The following is a 20,844-nucleotide window of genomic DNA, read 5'->3' on the forward strand; positions in this document are numbered from 1 at the left end:
TTAACAGCCAGTGGTCAGGGGTCAAATCATCCATATAATGGAAGGAAAACCCTGGTCGCATAGTAGTTAAGCACTATGGCTGCTAACCAAAAGGGTGGCGGTTCAAACCCACCAGGTGCTCCTTGGAAACTCTATGGGGCAGTTTTACTCTGTCCTGTAGCATTGCTCTGAGTCAGAATTGACTCGACGGCAACAGGTTTGCTTTTTTGATATAGGGTTGCTATAAGTCGGAATCAACTCAATGGCAACAGGTATACAATGGCAAGGTCCCTGGGCAGTTCAAATAATTTGTGCTCTACTACTAACCTAAAAGTTGGTGGTCTGACCCTACCCAGCAGTGCTGTAGAAGAAAGGCCTGAGGGTCTGCTTATCTAAAGATTACCAAAAAAAAAAAAAAACCCCAGTGCCTTGGAGTCTAGCGACCCTAGGGCAAGAAAACTCTATGGAGCAGTTCTACTCTAACACATGAGTCAGCATCAGCCTGATAGCAACAGGTTTGCTTTTTCGGTATTTTTTTTTTTTAATACAATGGAACACTAAACAGTCAAAATTTTCTTTCAAGAATATTCATGGTATTGGAGATTCACAAAATAATTTAGGTAAAAGGACCTGGATACAGAACTTTATATAAAGTATGAAATTAAGTATGTTCAAGATTTATATCCACAAAAATACAAGAAACAAGCCTACATTATGAGAGAGGTTGGCTACTGTAAGTGGGTTTGTGCGTGCTTTTTTGCTTTATTCTTCAAAGTTGTCTAAACTGTTCAAGTTATGTAATTATGAATATATAAATCTACATTACATATATGTTAAGCTTATATATATAAAGTTTAGCTTTAATAAAAGAACAACTATTGTTTTAAAATAATTTCCCACAGAAATCAACGAATGGCTAAATTGCACAGAGAACATTACTCTTCTTAACATAAAATGAGATTACCTTTAGCTTTCACTCCTCCCTTTTAAGTCCCCCAGTAAGAGATTTAAATATGAAAATGAACATTAAGGCTGGATGAGGAATACCGCCTGTCAATTAACTTAGAGCACACATATATTTTTTATGGTAGGCATTTACAAAAAGATTCTCCTCACTCTACACACTGGCAATTACTTTGGTTAGAATAAGAATGTCTTACATCTGAATATAACTTACATACCTCATGCCTGACATGAACCTGGCTACACTGTAAAGCGGGCAGAGAAGCATTCTTGAGCAGGGTAGTTAAAAAACACTCTGGATTAAGAATTAAAAGATTCAGGTCAGATCTCTGGGGACATTATTAACCCTTACTCTCTGAGACTCTATATCATCTGTCAAATGGAAATGTCTGCCCAGCACACCTCAGCTGGATGTGGTAGGACTAAATGAGAAGACATACATAAGCACTTTAAAAATATTAAACGCCACACACATGCAAAACTTTATTATTCCTGGTTGATAACTGAGAAAACCGATGCAAGGGTGGGTTAGGTGGTCTGGTCAAGCACATCTCCAAGCCCCGGCCAGTGCTCTTTCCTCACCCATGAACAACTCACTCCCACTTGGAAAGTGAGGAAACAAGTCCAGACAGCCAGCGAATCAGGAAGGGAAATGTCACGGATTGAACTGTGTCCCCCCAAAATATCTGTTAACTTGGCTAGGTCATGATTCCCAACACTGTATGTCTACCATTTTGTCGTCTGCTATGATTTCCCTGTGTGTCGTAAATCCTATCACTATGATGTAATGAGATGGATTAGTGGCAGTTATATTGATGCGATCTACAAGATTAGATAGTGTCTTAAGACAACCTCTTTTAGAGATACAAAAGGGAAAAGTGAGCAGACAGGGGGACCTCATACCACCAAGAAAGCAGCAATGTGAGCAGGGCGCATCCTTTGGACCTGGGGTCCCTGCACCTGAGGAGCTCCTTGATCAGGGGAAGATTGATGACAGGGGCCTTCCTCCAGAGGCAACAGAGCGAAAAAGCCTTCCCCTGGGGCCGACGGCCTGAATTTGGACTTGTAGCCTACTAGACTGTGAGAGAATAAATTTCTCTTTGTTAAAGCCACCCACTTGTCATATTTCTGTTACAGTGGCATTAGATAAACAAGACAGAAAATGTATCAAATTGCTAGGAAAACTGGAGCTGAAAAAGGATTGTTATCTACAGAAAAGGCTACCATCGATTTCTAGACTGATCTTCCACTTCCTGACTCCTTTGAGAAAGTGTCCAAGGCTCTTCTATTACCTCTAGTACCAAACTGAAAGGCAGTTCAAGTGGTCTGAGCTGCAGGAAAGAGCAAAACCCTGGCCTTCCTAAGGCCTATCACTGCAGTTGGCACTCTCACCTGGGACTCACACACCTTGGCATCCTGGAGTCTGCAGCACTCTTCAACAGGAGGCCTGATTCTGTGTGCATCTGCAAATGCACGCACACTTCTCACAGGAGTCCATAACCCTAAAAGCAGTTGAAAGCCACTACATACACACACCTGAAACATACTCTGCCCTGACTTTAAAATCCAAAGCTGTACCAGTTCTTCGAAGGGGAGCAGGAAACAGAGAGTCCCTCAGTCTTGACACTGCATTCTCATCCCTGTGACACATCATCCATCTCCACAGTCCTGTATGAGAGAGCACGGGGATGACTATGAATTTAGCATCCTGGCTGAGATGCTGATTATGCCCGCTCCCTTGGTAAAGCTGCAACACTAACATCAGGAACGTGCCTGAGGCATCTTCACCCTCAGGCTAAAGTGCTACTGATAGAAGGTGCTCGCTTAGAAGGCCTCCCAGATGCTTCCTCTAACCTACTGCAGGGCTATCTCCTTAGGGAGTCAAACTAATGCAGAAGAAATACCAAAGAGTCAGCATACTGTTATTGACACTGAACAGTTTAACTTCCCAGGAGGCCGGGCCAGCAAATACTCTAATTATCTAATGGGTAAAGAAAAAAGTGAGAAATATCTGATTTAATAGTTACCACTGTGTCCAGACCAACTCTACGACCCTATCTGGCAGTTAGGAATTCCTGGGTGGTGCAAATAGTTAATGTGCTTGACTGCTACCCAAAAGGTTGGAGGTCTGAGTTTACTCAGAGGCTTCTCAAAAGAAAGGCTTGGCAATCTACATCCAAAAAAAGCAGCCACTGAAAACCCTACAGGGCACAGTTCTACTCTGAAATACACAGGGTTGCTGTGAGTCGGAATCAGCTCAGCGGCAACTGGTTGATCTGACAATTAACGTGTCCTACAAGAAAACAGAACACTCTGCGGCACAGATACCAAGGGGGACCAGGTCGAGACGAGCAAAGACACAGAAGGGGCTTGACACTTCTTAACTTTCTGACTTTACCCATAATCATTCTAAAGCAGTTGGCCAGCTGGAAGGCAAGCTCATTCAGGTCTCCGAAAATAAAGTTTCCGGAAACTCAAATTCAGGATGAATGTTTGAATGGATCCTTACAGAATATTCTGCTGTAATGTGCTCCTTTCATCAGGCATTTGCTTTCAATGGCGTGCAGTTTCATTTCACTAGGCGCAGAGAATGAGTTCCAGTGCACTGAGGTGAAAACTCTCCCCAATACATACTTTATTGGCAATTTTTAAAGTTAGAACTAAATGCTAGATATGAAAGGAAAGTCAATTTCAATTACAGATGCATACCAATTAATTTTGCTTGATTATTTTTTCACAAAGCGAGTGCATAACACCAAAGACTGTTACCTGAAGAAAAGAAGTCAAGGAATTACCATCTAATATGATACACTAATACTAAAATCAAAGAAAAGAAATGTGAAGTCCATTGGCTTTGCCTAAGATGACATAATTTACATGGGTATATATCAAGAAAGTCAAAACTGAATTGCTCCATTTTTTTCTACTCTATCTTGCAGCTTTGCAAATTTACATATGGCCTTTAAAGTTTAAAAATAAAAACAAAAAACTGATTTCATCTGAGCAAAAGAACCCGACCTAATCCAAACCTGATAACTTCAAACAAAGGGGCTCCTCTGAAGGCTAAGGAACGGGCCAGCATTGAAGGAATGCGGAGGTGTGTAAGGGGACAGGAGGCTACACAAGAAGAGATGCTTTAGCCCCTGCCCTTCTCTCCTCGTGTCACAGAGGACGGATGCTAACTGAACTGGCCATTTAGACCACTGAGCAGGGCCACTGAGTACTATGGGTTCATTGTGCTCACCCCCTCCCCCCAATATGTACTGAAGTCCTAGTCCCTATACCTGAGGATGTGATCCTGTTTGGAAATAGCAGTTTCTTTATTATGTTAATTAGGCCATGCCGAGTAGGGTGGGTCTGAAACCTAATCACTTCTGAGTTATAAAAAGAGCAGAATAGACACAGAGACACACACAGAGGGAAGACACCATATAACGACAGACACATATGGCAGATGGATCTACAAGCTCAGGAACTCCAAGGACTGCCGGCTACTAGAAGCTGAAATAGACAAAGAACTCTCCCCGGAGCCATGCCCTGAACTGGGGGTTCCAGCCTTCAGGACTGTGAGAAAACAAATTCCTATTCTTTAAAGTGATACACTTGTGGTGCTTGTGTAACAGCAGCACTAGGGCATCAAGCACTGAGTGTTAAAAGAGCTTGGTGTCCACACACACTGCATCTCTCTCCTCCGTGGCTCCTCCTACATGGGTCTCCTCCTTTGTGTGGTGGGTGGCTCTCCTTCTGCCATTCTTAGAATCAGAACGAGCAGAGATTTGGACCTGAGCTTTGTGAAAGAAGCTGGCCCCTCCACCCTGGCATTACCAGAGAGACTTACACACAGGCCTAGCTCATAATGAAGTAGTATTTTGTTCCCAGCTGGTCCTCCTAGTTACCCAAATCTCCTAAGGGAATCTCAAAAGTTTGACTGGCAGAGCAGGTTGGGCATGATCTCAGCCATAACACCACTGAGTAATAACATCAGCACTTCCACGATACCGCTAACAATAACATTTTTCCAGATCCTTTTGGTTTTGCCTCAAACAGACAGTATTTCTTCTCCTGTGCCAGAGAGCACTGCCTTGTGTTTTGAGTATTAATCACCTACTTAAACTCAAAATCACAACATGAGATCTTGAGGGAGATAATCTATTCTGACACCCTCACTTTGCAAACTCAGAAGTTAAGAGATTTGTCTAAAGTCAACACAAATAGTAAAGGCCTGAATGGATTTCCTGCTGGGGTCCCAAAATGATCATTATTAGTCACTAGACATTTTACTTTTAATTTGGATGTGATATTAATGAAAACGATCAACTCTAGTATACATACATCTCTGTATGGCTGAAAAGAGCCACACAAATATCCCCTATACCATCCCTCCTCATTGCTTTTCCTTAGTCCACTACGTGTGAAAATCCGATTAATTCAAAGACATTGCCTATGACTCTTTCTCCCTCCAACTTACTCTTGGCTACTACCCTGAATCTTTACCTCGGAAGTACCCTTTGTTCCTTTATTGTATCATTTTCTACATCATATTCATCAATGCAGCAAACACTGACCTATTTAAGTACCTACTAATTGCCAAGGTAGGCAGGGAAAAACAGATAAGGCATGGCTCTCAGCTTAGAGGAGACCAGTAAAAGCTCCCAGGTAAAGCAAGCTGGATGTCAGGCAAGCGTGACAGAGTGAGCTAGGCTAAAAGAACGCCACACTAAGGATTTCCTGCTGCTGCTCAGCTAAACTATGTTTAGTGTTGTGCACTTTGTTATCCATATTCTAGTTGCTAAGATTAAAAATCTACCCATTTACAAAACTGGAGAGTAACAGGCGACATTACTGTAGAATGGAGAATAAGACATCACATTTTCCTTCTCTCTTTCCTCAGGTAGAAGGAGTAAAGAATTGAAAAGTTTACTTTTTTTCTCATGGGGGAAAAAAGGTGTTGTCAACTTTGGCCAACAGAAAAGCAAGGGCTCTATATTAGAACCTGGAGCATTGCCTGCCTAACGCAGGGTGGTGTGTCATACACAGTGAGAAGCCTCATTGCACCTGGGCCATTTGGGAGAAACATGCTCTTTCCCAGACTTGGGTAGGAGTAGTCACTGGTGATTAAAGTAGTACTCCTTCTGACCCTTTTGTCACTGAAGGGGAACCAATCTACTTTTCCTGTATTTCCTGTATAACCAGAACTCTCATCATCTCTGGAGGATAGAAACTTTAACATTTACCCTACTTACATTTACACCCACTGCTTCAAGTTGATTCTGACTCATAGTGACACTATAGGGCAGAGCGGAACTGTCGCATAGGGTTTCCAGGGCTGTAAATCTTTAGGGAAGAAGACTGCCCATCTTTCTCCTATGGATTGGCTGATAGGTTCGAATGGCTAACCTTTTGGTTAGCAGTGCTTAACCACTGCGCCACCAGGGCTCCTCTGTTAAAATATGAAAAAAAAAAATATGAAGAGGACTATAAATGCAAAAGAAGCCCAGGTAGCACAGTGGTTAAGCAATTGGCTGCTAACCAAAAGGTTGGCAATTCAAGCCCATCAACCACTCTGCAAGAGAAAGATGGGCAGTCTGCTTGCCTGAAGATTAGAGGCCTATAAACCTTATGGGGCACTTCTACTCAGTCCTACAGGATCGCCATGAGTCAGAATTCACTCAATGACAGTAGATTTAGTTTGTTTGCCTTTTTTTTTTTTTTTTGGTTTTCCCATTTTAACAACAGATTTTTTTTTTTTTTTAAATACAGGTGTAAGTCCCTTTATAAAGGTACAGTACAAATAGAAAGGTTTCTTAAAATTTAGGAACAGATTTCCAAGGAAAAAATAAATAAATATTCCTTCTAAGAAAGAAGTTAAATTTGAAGTGGTTTTACCCAGTGGTTTCAGCCTGACTATACATTTTCAAAATTACCTGGGAGATTTTTACACCTTGATTCCTTGGCTCTAGCCCCAGTAACTCTGGCTTAGCGGGCCTGGAGTGAGGCTAGAACCTACAGCTTCAAAAGTTCCACCAGATGAATGTCATGCACGACTAGAATTGGAAGCTACTGGTTTAAACACAATTCTAAGAGATGAAAAATAAAGTTAAATGAATAATTCTAAAATCTTACTATTCCCCTCCCCCACACTTTTTCAAGTCCTGAATTATCTTCCACTCAAATTAAACTGAAGGCCGGGAAAGTTATTTATTCACAATGTTTTCCAGTTAAGTTTTGAAGAAAAGAAAATATGAAATTGGGAACGCTCTAGAAACTATTTACATGAGTCCAAAACACTGGAAGTTTCTACGTTGGCAACAGTAAAAGCAAATCCACTGGTAAAGACAACAGACTGAATTAGATGCCCCAGGTTTGCGCTGCTGTCAAGATATGCTCCAAATTGCAACATTTATTGAGCATTTTTATGTGTCAGATACTTTTCTAAGTGCTTTTCAAATGCCTCCCAATAACCTTTTTGGCCTTTAAGGCCCTCCACACATTTAGTTCTCTTCTACTCATTCACCATGCTCCTCAGGACCATCCTTAAAATCATGCTGGTCTACTTAACATCCTCCAAATACAGCAGACCCACCACTCCCACTGCTGTGACTTAGAGTTCCATCCCTGAAATGTCCTGTCCACGCCATATTACAATTTCCCTGAATAGTGAGAGCACAGACGTTGATGTCAGACCCAAGTTCAAATCCACATTTGCCATTTGTTCACTGTATTCCCCTGGTATCTTAAACTCCCAGAATCTGTTTCATTATCTGTAAAATTTATTTATTCAACAAATACTTATTTGCCTACTACATTCCAGACACTATTAAAGGATTGAGGATATAGCAGTAAACAAATTAGAAAAGGTGCAGCCTTCACAGAGCTTGTATTCTAGATGGAGACATACAATAAACAAATAAATACATAATATGTTCAATGTTCGAACTATAAAGTATAGGATTAAAAAAAAAATAGGGGATGTTTAGGAGTGGCTAGGGATGTTTATGGAGTCCCGGGGTGATGCAAACAGTTAAGCACTCAGCTACTAACCAAAAGGTTGGTGGTTCAAATCCACTCAGAGGTGCCTAAGAAGATAGGCCTGGCAATGGAGCACAGTTCTACTTTGCAAAATATGGGGTCACCGTGAGTTGGAATTGACTCGATGGCAACTGGTTTGGTTTTTTTAAGGGAGGTTTAAAAGGGGCAACAGTGGTTCAGTGTTAGAATTCTCACCTTCTGTGTGGGAGGCCAGGGTCCAGTCCCAGACAACGCATCTAATGTGCAGCCGTCACCAGTCTGTCAGTGGAGGCTTGTATGTCAGTATGATACTGAACGAGTCTCAGATGAGCTTCCAGACTAAGACAGACTAAGAAGGAAGGCCTGGTGATCTAGTTCTGAAAATCAGCCAAGGGAAACCCTATGAATAAAAGCAGGCCCATCATAGGGATGCGGCAGGGCCAGGCAGTGTTTCACTCCATTGTGTATGGGGTCACCATGAGTTGGGGACCCACTCACTTGCAACTAACAACGAGGAGTGTTTACAGAGGGGTAGGGTGGCTAAAGAAAAGACCTGGCGTGAAGAATGAGGACGTGAGCTACCCGAATAGACTGGGAAGGGGAGGGAGGAACGGAACTCCAATCAGGGGAAGTGGAAGGCCTAATTTGGAAGCATGCCTGGCATACACAAAGAACAGCAAGGACACCAGGAAACGGTGAAAGGTAGCAGGGGCCAGATCATGGAGGGCCTAATGGGCAATGGAAACCCTGGTGGCATAGTGGTTGAGTGCTACGGTTGCCACCCAAAACATCCACAGTTCGAATCCACCAGACGCTCCTTGAAAACTCTATGGGGCAGTTCTACTCTGTCCTATAGGGTCTCTCTGAGTCGGAACTGATTCGATGGCAATGGGTTTGGTTTTTTTGTTGTTGTTGTTCATGGGCAATGGTAAGGCTTGCCTTTTATTCTGGAAGGCTCTGCACAGAAGAGTGACAAGATCTGACTTAGGTTTTTGCAGCCACTCTGTTTGCTGTGATGAGACTAGGCTTTAGTGGGCAAAGGTGTGAAAAGGAATACTGGTAAGGCCATTGCGATAGTCTAATAAGTGAGGATGCGGGTGCCTGGACCAGGGTGGGAGCAGTGAACATGGTAAGAAGTGGACAGATTCTGGATGGTAGAATCTGGAGTCTGGTAAGAAAGTAGAGCTGGCAGTATTGCCTATGCATGGGCTGGGCTAGATGAGAGAGAGAGAAGTCAAGGATGGCTCCAGGATTTTTGGCCTGAGTAACATGAAAAATGAAGCTGACATTTATTAAGATGGAGAAGACTATACAGGAGGAGCAGGAATTTGTACGGTTAAACAAGATAATGTAAGTAAAATGCTTAGCACGATGTCTGAAACACAGAAAGAGCTTGATACATAATTAAGAGACATTTGTTGTTGTCATCCTTACAGGTCAAACCTTGACTCCTGCAGCTCCAGCTATCACTCCTTACTGAAACTCAGCTGTCTGTTCAACTCATTTTAGGAACATGAAAAAAAAAAAAAAAAAGGATTTTGAGGCTTAGCTGGTATATGACCCAATTTAAACACCCAGACTAAGATACATGAAAGCAAAACCAACGTTTTGTCTATGTCCACATTAAAAATCCTGAGGTGTGTAACAGGACAAGAGGATTCCTACTCGCATTGTAGGAGAAATGCTAGCAAGGACTTTGGAACTAAGTCCCCTTGAGTAGAACACAAGAAAGATGAGACCTGGGTCAAGACAACGCTGGCCTTTATAAAGGGTTGCAATGGCCCATTCCATCATTATGTCCAGGTATGGCCTGTCTGATTTCAGATATGAGATTCCTAAACTGGCAAAGGAGATGGTTCAGTGATTTGCAAATGCCCGTCTAGGGACCGGGGCCAGGCCAGCTGAAGGAAAGCTGGAGGAGTTCGTTCAAAACACAAATTCCTTAGCCACTCTCCTACGAATTCTGATTCATTAGACTGGGGGTGGGGCACCTGAGACTGTTTTTAACAGGTTCTTCAGGTGTTTCTGGTGTTGATTCGTATTTGAGATCCACGGGGTAGGAAAGTACTTTGGGAAATGTAAAACATTACACAAGCGGATGGTGTAATTACACTATTAATTCAGTGTGAGTGAGCATTGCCTTATACTACCTTCAGTGTCTTCCTGTGATTACGTTCACCTAAGTCCATGGTGTGACTCCAAGTCCTAGATCCCAGGTGGCCCAGGCATGCTGGCTAGAGCATGGCTAGGCAATGGCCCTGGCAGAATGCTTAAGTACAGCTACCATTAGCCTGAAGCTACAGTCTGAATCTAAGACATGTAAACTGAATGAGACCATGGAGACAGGTGTCCTGAGATCAGTGTTCAGTCTAAAACATTGACAGGAAACAGGCAAAGCTTTGGACAGGACAAAGCTGGTCTGCACACAGATGTCCAAGGTAGCCAGAAGGACACAGAAGAAAGGGAAAAATACCACATATTCTCGCTAGACACTTGACACACAATATATGGAATTTACACACCTTCCATTTAAAGAAGATAATAAACTGGGGCTTGGAGAAACCCAAGAGACTTATCTAAAGTCACACAACTCATTCAGTGGCAGAGCAAGAATTCAACAGCAAATCTTCCTGGCTCTATCTGAATCTGTGCTCCTGTCATCAAGGAATATATATTAAAAAAAAGTCGTTAAGCACATACTACATGCTCAATAAATATTTTCGTAAGAAAATAAGCTATTTTTTAGCATTTAGTACTAAAGACTCTGCTAAGTGTTCATATTTTCTTTTCTTCCCAAGGGATCTGTGAGGTAGGTACTACCTACTGCCGTCAAGTAGATTCCGACTCACAGCGACCCTATAGGACAGGGTAGAACTGCCCCGTAGAGTTTCCAAGGTGCACCTGGCTGATTTGAACTGCCAACCTTTTGGTTAGCAGCCATAGTACTTAACCACTATGCCACCAGGGTTTCCGAGGTAGGTACTAGCACTACTGAAGAACCCAATGCCTATCACGTTTGCACAGCGGATAAATGTCAGGGCCTGGGCCGACACACTGCTCAGCCTGTGTTACCATTCCATATGCCCAAAAATGGATGAGGGGGAGGTGCTGGATTTTCATGTTCTGTCCAGGTGAGATGGGGAGCAAAAGGTGAGAGTAAGTGAATGGAACGGTATTGGTCCCAGATGCCTATATTCAGGCTGCGATGTCGCCAACATGTACAGGAGGTCCTGCTCATCCCAGGAAAGTAGAGTCCTTTGGGTGCCAGGTCTCTGAGAAAACTCACTGTTCTAGCATTCTTATCTAGCTACTCAATGAATCCTCCCACCACCAATCTCCCCAAACATATATTCCAGGTCCTCGCAACTTCAAACACTTTCTCCCTTATAGTCGAACATCATATGAAAATAAATTAGCTGCATGGAGTGTCTATCAGGCTTTGATAAATCAAATAAATCAGCTGTAACTGGTAGCTGTACACTTTCAATCTAAAATGGCAATTTATGCTCATAAATATAAGAGAGTATGACAGGGCAGAATTACTTCCACTGACAGCATCAGGTTTTGATCCCATACTAACGTATAAGATACAGTTCCCAATCACCAGACTCTAAGCAATGAGTTTTGGGTCCAGTAGTCTAAAGGTAGATAAAAGAGACTTTAATAAATGGCTGAAACATCAAGGAGGGAGGTTCTCAGTCTGCCAGACAGAGTATGCTCAAAGCTTGGGAAACATCCACAACATATGTTTTTTTTTTAAAAGCTGTCATAATTTAAAATCTCTCTGAACATCTACTGTTTAATCTAATTTTCCCTCATGAATGTTTGGCTTCAGCTCAAATTGAATCAACATTTCCATTATAAATCTCTATTTTTACATTTTCCTGGTTTGACTGTAAAACTTCTTTAGTCTGAAACATGACACATGTAGAAGCTTGAATTTTAATGCTCTTCATTGGCAAAATGGTTTTACTACAAAACCAAAATCACAAGAGCTTTCTGTAAGCCAAATGTCTAGAAATTCGTCTAAGCAAGATGAAAAATGTTATGTAGGAAAATTCTTCACTTATAAGTTTTCAAAAAGTACTTCTGCCAGGTTTTTTTTTTTCTTTTTTTTTTCTTATTAATAGCTACACATCTGAAGAGATCGTATTTAACTTCATATTTTGAAAATGGATATACACCATGAGCCTGTGTTTAAATGCTATTAAATGCCAGTCATTAAATTCGCCTCAAACACATTATACCTACAAGCTTTAAGGACTTCTGCACCATATTATCATTAGGTTCTTTTAGCAACTTACATTCGTGATGTGTGCATTAAACAATTTGAAAAGCCACAAAATAATTGTTATTAGTCATTGTGATCAGGGCTACAGATTTTACACATATTAAACAGAAATGTGAAACACACTTCACATAAAAGAGACTTAATACTCAAAGTTATGAACTTTGGAGTCTCAAGAGACTTGACTCATAAGGGACATGTTCTCTAGCTACAGCAGGAGAGGATTTTGATCCACTTTTCTGAAATACAGATTCTGATGGCTGAAAGGAAGCAAAGCACATCCAACTCTGAGTGGGCGGACTACTGATTACCTGACACCAACCTACCTGGTGACCAGACTCTGCCTGTTCCTTCAGTCACAGTGAAGGAGTAGTTACTAGTGAAGACGTTAAGGAAGTGGAACCTATCTGAGATTTTTGGGGCTAAAAGAGGGGAACAATTCAATGTGATCTTCCAAAGTTTGTCTAAAAGAGTAAGCCACACGCTTAAAAACCATTTTACATCATGTCAGCCAGGGCCTGTAATATTTCCCACCTCTCACTCAAATCCTTTCTTCAATTGGCAATAAAACCTTTGTCTTGATAACCATGAAGGAGAATAATCTTACCAAAGTCTCTTGTATGCAGACAGTTTTCACAAACAAAATGCTCTTTGTGAAAAACTCGGGGAATCTAATTTATCATACAGGAGTTTACAGGTCCTCAAGATCATCTTCTGGTTCTAAGGGACCAGAACGCTCTTCTTGCCTCCTCTGTCACTACTTGTAAGAAACCACTTTCCTCCAACCCTGCTTCAAAAAGTATTTTGACATCAGTCACGCAAAGTCCAGGAACTGAAAGAAAAAGTCAAGCCTAAAAGAAATCAGTCTACAAAATAAATTCGCCTTCTAACCTAACTAAAAGACAGCCCACAACACCAATAACACACTTTGTCAAATCCTGTCAAAGTCTATAAAAAGACTAGTGAAAAGCAGTCTTTCAAAACCAACTAAAGTCATAAGTTTGTAAGTTCCTTCTTTTCCTCTCGTAACTACAATAATCTTGCAAATGATTTCACTTTAAAATAAATAAAAAAGCCCTTCTGCCTAAAAACCCTTAAGACTACTGACTGACAGGACTAGCTGAGGTGACATATATGGAAACCAAATACACTGCAGCTGAGTCAATTCCGACTCACAGCGACCCCACAGGACAGAGTAGAGCTGCCCATACAGTTTCCATGGCTGCAGGTTTATCTGCCACATCTTTCTCCCACAGAAGGGCTGGTGGACTCAAATCGTCAACCTTCTGATTAACAGCCAAGCACTGAACCACTGAGCCAGCAGGGCTCCTTTAATGGGCTTAAGATGTCTATATTCCAAAGGCTGTCTCTTAATTAGTAACAAAAATATACTATTTTATGTTATACTATGTTGTTGTTGTATACAGTTAATTTTGACTCACAGCGACCCTACAAGACAGAGCAGAACTGCCCTATAGGGTTTCTAAGGCCGTAATCTTTATGGAAGCGGACTGCCACATCTTTCTTCCACAGAGCAGCTGCTGGGTTCAAACCACTGATCTTTTGGTTCGCAGCTGAGCACTTAACCACCATGCCACGAGGGCTCCTTTATATTATACTATGCTATACTATTATATTTTATACTATTATACTATATTATATATATAAAAAAAAAACTACATTATGTATTATTTTGCTTGTGCCAAGAAATCTGTAAATACAGAATGTCTTATTTCTTAGAACAAGTCCTATTCTGACCAACAGAATTAGGATATATTCACAAGTATACCAATAAGTAACTAAATCAATAGTATGGCAGCAAAACACTGGAGTTGCTAAAAAGAGAACAGTAGCAATTTACCTTCCTTTACTGTTTCCACATGAAATATATACTAAAACTCACAGATCCAAATCATGAAACAGCAAGGGATATTTGATAAAGTAAGAGAATTTAAAATTTTCCTCACTTAAAAATCACTGAAACTTTAACTCTGTATCTGTTACCCTTGTTTGTAAGGTGGTAACACTATAATGGCTAATAGCAGAAATGAATTCTGAGTCAGGTCACAGAGAAACAGCTCCAAACTTACTGTGTGGCTTGGGCAAGTCATCTGACCTTTGTGAATCTCAGTTAAAGTGGGGATAATGTTAAGACTGCCTCACAGGATTGTTCCAAGGATTAACTGAACTGATGTAAGTAAAGCCTCAGAACAGTGGTTCCCATAGGGAATGTGTTCAACAGCTATTCTTATTCATTCTTGGACCTTACACCTGTCTACCATATAACATTTTTACCTCTAATTAAGATACTTTAAGCATATTCATTACTTATTCACTAAAGGTAACCTGAATGACAAAAATATCATAGGTATCGCTCTCTTCATAATAAATGTCATTAAAGTCATTTTGTGGCAGACTTTCAGAAAACTTCTCTATTCTTGTTGGTTAACCAAATGCTGGGTTCAAACCATCATAAACATATGTAAAATAGAAACAATAAAAAAGCTGTAGTAATTTCAAGGATAGCAGTACAAGTCTCAAAACCCCCTACTTTAATATTGGCAGAATCACTGGTCAGGCCCAAGAGGAAGCCAGGAATGTGGGTCTTCTGCTGACAAAGCTCAGACTTTGAGAGCTCCTTCCATGTTCTGTGGGACAGAGTCTGTTGGGAGGATGTGAACAAGAAAGGAGGTAGGTACATTAGGCAAGAGAGGAAGGGCCTCTAGAAGAAAGTATTGGGGATTTGTGCTTTTCTAATACAGCTGGAAAGTTATAGGTCTAGGATTCAGATTTAGGCAATCTACACAGATCTCTTTGCCATTCTGGCTGCTGTGACCTACAAATACCCACTCCCCCTTGCAACATGGCAGAGGGCAATAACTTACCAGAAAGGGTAAGGATGTTAAAGGATGCACACCTCAAGAGTAATCCTCAGTAAAGGAATGCCTGGTGTCACAAGCAGTGTGATTCTTTCAAAGTGTAGCTTTCTACATGACGGCGCTCTGTAAAGCACCAACTCCCTCTACAGAACACCCACATCGCTCTCCATGAAAACTTTTTCACCACTGGAACTCAAACTAATAGCAAAACATAAAATTAAGGATCTTATCTTGCTGATTTCAAGCTATCCTGACAAAGAGAATCAGCATAGAGAATAGTTGCATTCTTAAGGGCTATTTTGCTGATTTCTACTTTGTATAATCTTGAAATCTCCTATGCTTAGCATTTTGTTATGACACATGGAAGGGGCAGTGTAGATATACATATAGCTGAGAAGATGAGAAAAACTCTTTTAGTTGCTGTAGGAAGATACATCGTTGCTGCCTCCATTTTAAGTAGAGCACTCAAAGCCTCCTACTTCCAGTACATCCATCAAGAAAGTCACAGTGCATGAGCTGACTCACCAGTAATGAGAAAAACAAAATGTGACCTCAGCATCTAAATCTGCAACTATATATAATATCATGTTCTTTTTCTTATTTTTGTTACCTAAGAGACCAGCTAACAAATACTGCGGAGGTAAAAGTTTTATCTTCCATATTTTCAATGCATCCTAAAGCCATTCTGGTTGGTAATGGAAGTACCAATTGCAGAGTAGTTTATGGTACCACAGAATGAAAACGATTTTTCTTCAGTATCTCCTCTAAAAGAAGCCCTGGTGGTACAGTGGTTAGGAGCTCGGCTGCTAACCAAAATGTTGGCATTTGGAACCCACCAGCCACTCCATGGGAGAAAGATGTGGAAGTTTGCTTCCATAAAGGCTTACAGCCTTAGAACCCCTATCAGACAGTTTTACTCTGTCCTGTAGGATCACTATGAGTCACAATAGACTTGATGGCAAGGGGTTTGGTTTTCTGGTTAGTTTGCAATCTCCAGTCTTCTACTACGTTAAAGTATGAACATCACTTAATGTAAGTAAACAGCCTAATTCCTTGTACTAATCTGATTCCAAATGAAACCTCTGTAACATCTTATCAATGACTCTTATCTATGGTTTTCAGATGGCTAGCTGGCTCTTTAGGCAAGGGCCTGAGAGATTCAAAAGAACCTGGGTCCTTCCCAGTACTTTCAATTGTGAGAAGTCTCAAGGTTTGGGCCTACTCAAAGACTGGGCCAAAATATTCAAAATTATATAGTTTAACTTTCTCATTTGATATGAGGAAACTGAGATCAAAAGAAATTAAGAAGCTTCCTGGAGGTCAAACTGACTTAAAAACCATCTAAACTTTTACAAGGATGGGAGAGGACCTAGAAGAGTTTTTCTCTTTCACATTTTTTGTGGTTGTTGGTGCTAGCTGCCATAAAGTCTATTCCTACTCATGGTGACCCCAAAATTTTCAGCTTATTCTGGGTTCCCCCAGAGAAGATCTGGGCCTAAACGGCTCCACCCTTAACTCTACCCTTAACTCGTAACCTTAAAAATTCTGTGTATAGCATTCTTATACCACTGGCCTGCAAATATGATGATGCAGAGGCAATGATCTCTTTGCACAAGTGTACTAACCCTGTACTTTAGCAAGTATGATGTCCCTCTCCAGGGACTGGTCCCTCCTGACACCATGTCCAAAGTATGTAAGATGCAGTCTCGCCATCCTTGCTTCTAAGGAGCATTCTGGTTGTACTTCTTCCAAGACAGATTTGTTCATTCTTTTGGCGGTCCATGGTATATTCGATATTCCTCACTAACATCACAATTCAAAGGCATCAATTCTTCTTTGGTCCTCCTTATTCACTGCCCAGCTTTTGCATGCATATGATGCGACTGAAAACACCATGGCTTGGGTCAGGCACCCCTTAGTCTTCAAGGTGACATCTTTGCTTTTCAACACTTTAAAGAGGTCCTTCGCAGCAAATTTGCCTAATGTAATGTGTCAACAGAGATACTGAGGTTATCTAATCCAATCTCCTAACCACAGACAGAGATGCATGTATGCCATGCTTAAAAATGTGGGCGTGTCATCTTTCAGGAATTATTCATCTCCAGAAGGTATAATCCTACGATGATTCAATGTATGCAAAGAATATCTTCAAAGAAGTTCTCTCATATATGATGCATAATTATTTTATCATACAGTTCTAAAATTTATTCAATCCAATCAATCTTAGGTATGAGCCTTCATAAAGCACATGTCTGATCATGACCATGTCCATTCCTTCAAAACTTTCAATAAACTTCAATAGTTTCAATAAACCTTCAACAGCTTCCCTATGCTACACATTAAAATGTCAATTTGTTAGAAGAGCAATCAAGGCTCTCCGCAACCTGATCCCAACCCACCTCATTTCCCACGGCCCAAGAGGATAGGCAGGGACTAAGTGAAAGTAACTTATGCCAAACACCACAAAGAGCAATGGAAAAAGTAACAGTTACCGTTGTGGGCTAGGGACTAGAAAGGTGCTTCATTTACATTATCTCATTTAATTCTCGAAACAATTCACTGCAAAAAGAATTAACATCATTTTTAAAGATAAAGAAACGTCTTCAACAGGCTGAAAAACTTAACTGAGGACACACCACTACTAAATGACAAAGCAAGTATCCACACCAAGTCAGGCAGTCCGGTGTACACTGGTTCCTTCACCTCCAGGAACCAAACCAGGCCTACAAGGGATGGCACACCTCTTTTACTCATAGAGACTCATACCTGAGCACCTGCAAATAGACTGAGGGTATGAATGGAACATGCCTTGTTTGTACACACTGGTATTTGCACATGACAAAAATCAGGCTTTCACACCTACTAACTCCCTCAGCTACAGAAAAACAGCTAAGTTGTCCAAGAATCATTAACAAGCTATTTTAGGAAATTTTATAAATATGTGCTCATCCTGAAGGCTTCATTTGCACTAGGAGTGTCTTTCACTGAACAGTATCTATATCTGGCACAAGCTTGTACGATTAGAACAAACAGAGACAGAGCAAAGCCATATAGTCTTGACTGTATGTGTGCTGTCAGGTCGATTCTGACTCATAGTGACCCTACAGGACAGGAGAGAACTACTACCCCTTAGGATTTCCTAGGCTGTAATCTCCCTGGTGGTGCAGTGGTTTAGAGCTATGGCTGCTAGCCAAAAGGTCAGAAGTTCAAATTCACTAGCTGCTCCTTGGAAGCCCTATAGGGCAGTTCTACTCTGTCCTATAGGGTCGCTATGAGTCAGAATCAACTTGAGTTTTAACCTTTATGGAAGAGGCACTGATGGCACGGTGGTTAAAGCGTTCTTCTCCTAACCAAAAGGTCGGTGGTTTGAACCCAGCAACCGCTTTGAGGGAGAGATTAGAAGTCTGCTTTAGTAAGGATTTACAGCCTTGGAAACCTTATGGAGCAGTTCTACTCTGTCCTTACAAGGTTGCTAGGAGTCAGAATCAACTCAATGGCAATAGGTTTGGTTTTGACAATCTCTGTGGGAGCAGGTCTCCAGGGCTTTTCTACCACAGAGTTGCTGGTGAGTTCAAACCTCTGACCTTTAGGTTAGCAACCTAGAGCACTTCACCATTGTGCCACCAGGGCTCCTTGTATTTTCACCTAGGTCCATGTAATTAACAACAGGAAAATGTAACCTATACATAAATAGTTTAAATGATTTACCTAGAGATTATTTTGTTATGATACAAAGAAATCAACACTTTAGAAGACAGGAATTTCTGAAAGTACTACTCATATTTTCACAATAAATGCTTTAAATGTGAGGCATGCACATATAAAAATGCATGAAAGCATATACGTGTTTTTATATAAGCCTCCCAACACAAATATTCCTTTTTTTCTGACATATGAATTAGACAAGTTCTTATCCTCTTACAAATTAATCATCACTGAGCTATATTCATGTTCTTGGACATCTTGCAACACGGGATTTTCTATATGATTTACTGGTTGTAGAAACTTTCTAATATAAAAAGGCTTAAATGGCGATGATCACGTAAATCTCTCAAAAAGAAAAACAAACAAACAAAAAGAATAACTGTCCCAACATGCTTCACATAGCTTTGGTCAAAGCAGCAAAGAAATGTGATTGTAAGAGGCGGAACCCAGATGGCGGAATAGACAGATGCTTCTGGCGAGCCCTCTTTAGAACAAAGACCTGAAAAAACAAGTGCAACGAGTATATTTGTGATAAGCTGAGAGCCCTGAGCATCAAAGGCAAGCTTAGACAAGGAACTGAGGGGCAGGGGGAGGAAGAGACCATTCAGAAATGGAGAGGAGTTACCTGACCTGAATTGTGGTGGGCCCTTAGGCACCATTCCTGGAGCAGCGGTGGCGGTGGCTGCGGCGGGATGGTACTAGCGTTCCGCCGCAGTTTCCTCAGGGACAAGCAGCCAGCCATACAGCCTACTCAAACCTCTCGAACCTGAAGAGAACGGCACTCTTGGCAAAAGCTAAGAACTTGTGTATATTTTACTGCGCGCCCCACCCCCACACCCCCAAGCCGGCTTCAGCAGCTGAATCCCTGGGCCTGAGATAGACCCTGGTGAGCACCTAGAGCCATCCTCCCAGCCTTGGGGAAGGAAAAAATTTCCAAATGGGGGAAAAGATGATTTGCTAGCTCCATTAACCAGGGGAGCTCAGGACAGAATGGCTCCTGTCCAGGCATAAACCGTCCATGGACCTTGAGCACCTTTCCCTTCTGCATGGACCTGTGTGGGCCTATTTCAGGAGAATAGGCCCTTGTTGGTAAACTCCAACCATTTCAGCCATGTGGTGGAGAGGTGGGTGTTTGACGTTTGACAGTGTTTTGCCTATTAAACAGGGTCCTCACCTACCCACATCAGGGACCTAAGGACTGGTAGCTCCACTCAGGTCACCCGAACACCTGCGACAGGGGTCCAAAGATAACTGGTACCTCCCAGTCCTTACAACCAAAAACTTTGGGTGCCCATGGACCCTCAGCAGAACCCACCCACCAGCACGCTCTAGGGAACAGAGATGCGTTTTCCTCAGAGACACTTGGGGGTTGGTTCTAAGCCCCCTGCCTTGCTCAGAGTGTGACCCCCTGCTGCAGTCAGATACTGGTATATACGCCCATCACCCCTGCCCCTCTAAGACTGTAGGACAGAGCCTGTACCACGCACTTGATGATCACCTACCTGGAAACCTGAGCTGAATTCATACAAGAAAACTGAATGGACTCCTAGACTGATACACCTGATAACAGCTCTAGCCAGCTGTGGACGGGACACCAGAGCTCCAAAGGCAAAAATAATCAAGCTAGCTCACGCAAGCAACCCATAGGGGTATACCAAAACAAAACAAAGTAAACAGCTATGACACAGTAAGCAAGCATAAACTAATACAATAACTTATAGATGGCTCAGAGACAACAGTCAATATCAAGTCACATAAAGAAAAAGACCATGATCACCTCAACAGGCTCTCAAAACAAAGAATCCAGGGATCTTCTACATGAAACTGCATTCCTGGAATTACCAGATGCAGAATACAAAAGTTTAATATACAGAACCCTTCAAGACACCAGGAAGGAAAAGAGGCAATACGCAGAACAAGCCAAGGAACACACAGATAAACCAACTGAAGAAATTAGAAAGGTTACTCAGGAACATAATGAAAAGTTTAATAAGCTGGAAAAATCCATAGACAGACAGCAAT

The 20,844-nt window shown here is 41.6% G+C and overlaps 1 protein-coding gene across 9 annotated transcripts in view; it reads right to left on the reverse strand.

The window, feature by feature from the left end:
- SIPA1L2 (signal induced proliferation associated 1 like 2) overlaps window positions 1-20,844 on the reverse strand; it is a 264,129-nt gene that overhangs the window by 158,284 nt on the left and 85,001 nt on the right. Inside the window, exon 1 of one of the 9 annotated variants that reach the window (XM_064276674.1) lies at window positions 14,790-17,877. The exons of 7 other annotated variants lie outside the window; for them this stretch is intronic. The gene's annotated coding sequence lies outside the window, so the exon portion shown is untranslated. Of the gene's footprint in view, window positions 1-2,478; window positions 2,749-14,789; window positions 17,878-20,844 lie in introns of those variants that run through there. One more of the 9 variants, XM_023549286.2, reaches the window with a different exon arrangement.

This window comes from Loxodonta africana, chromosome 25 (assembly GCF_030014295.1).
Source record: "Loxodonta africana isolate mLoxAfr1 chromosome 25, mLoxAfr1.hap2, whole genome shotgun sequence".
NCBI lineage: Eukaryota > Metazoa > Chordata > Mammalia > Proboscidea > Elephantidae > Loxodonta > Loxodonta africana.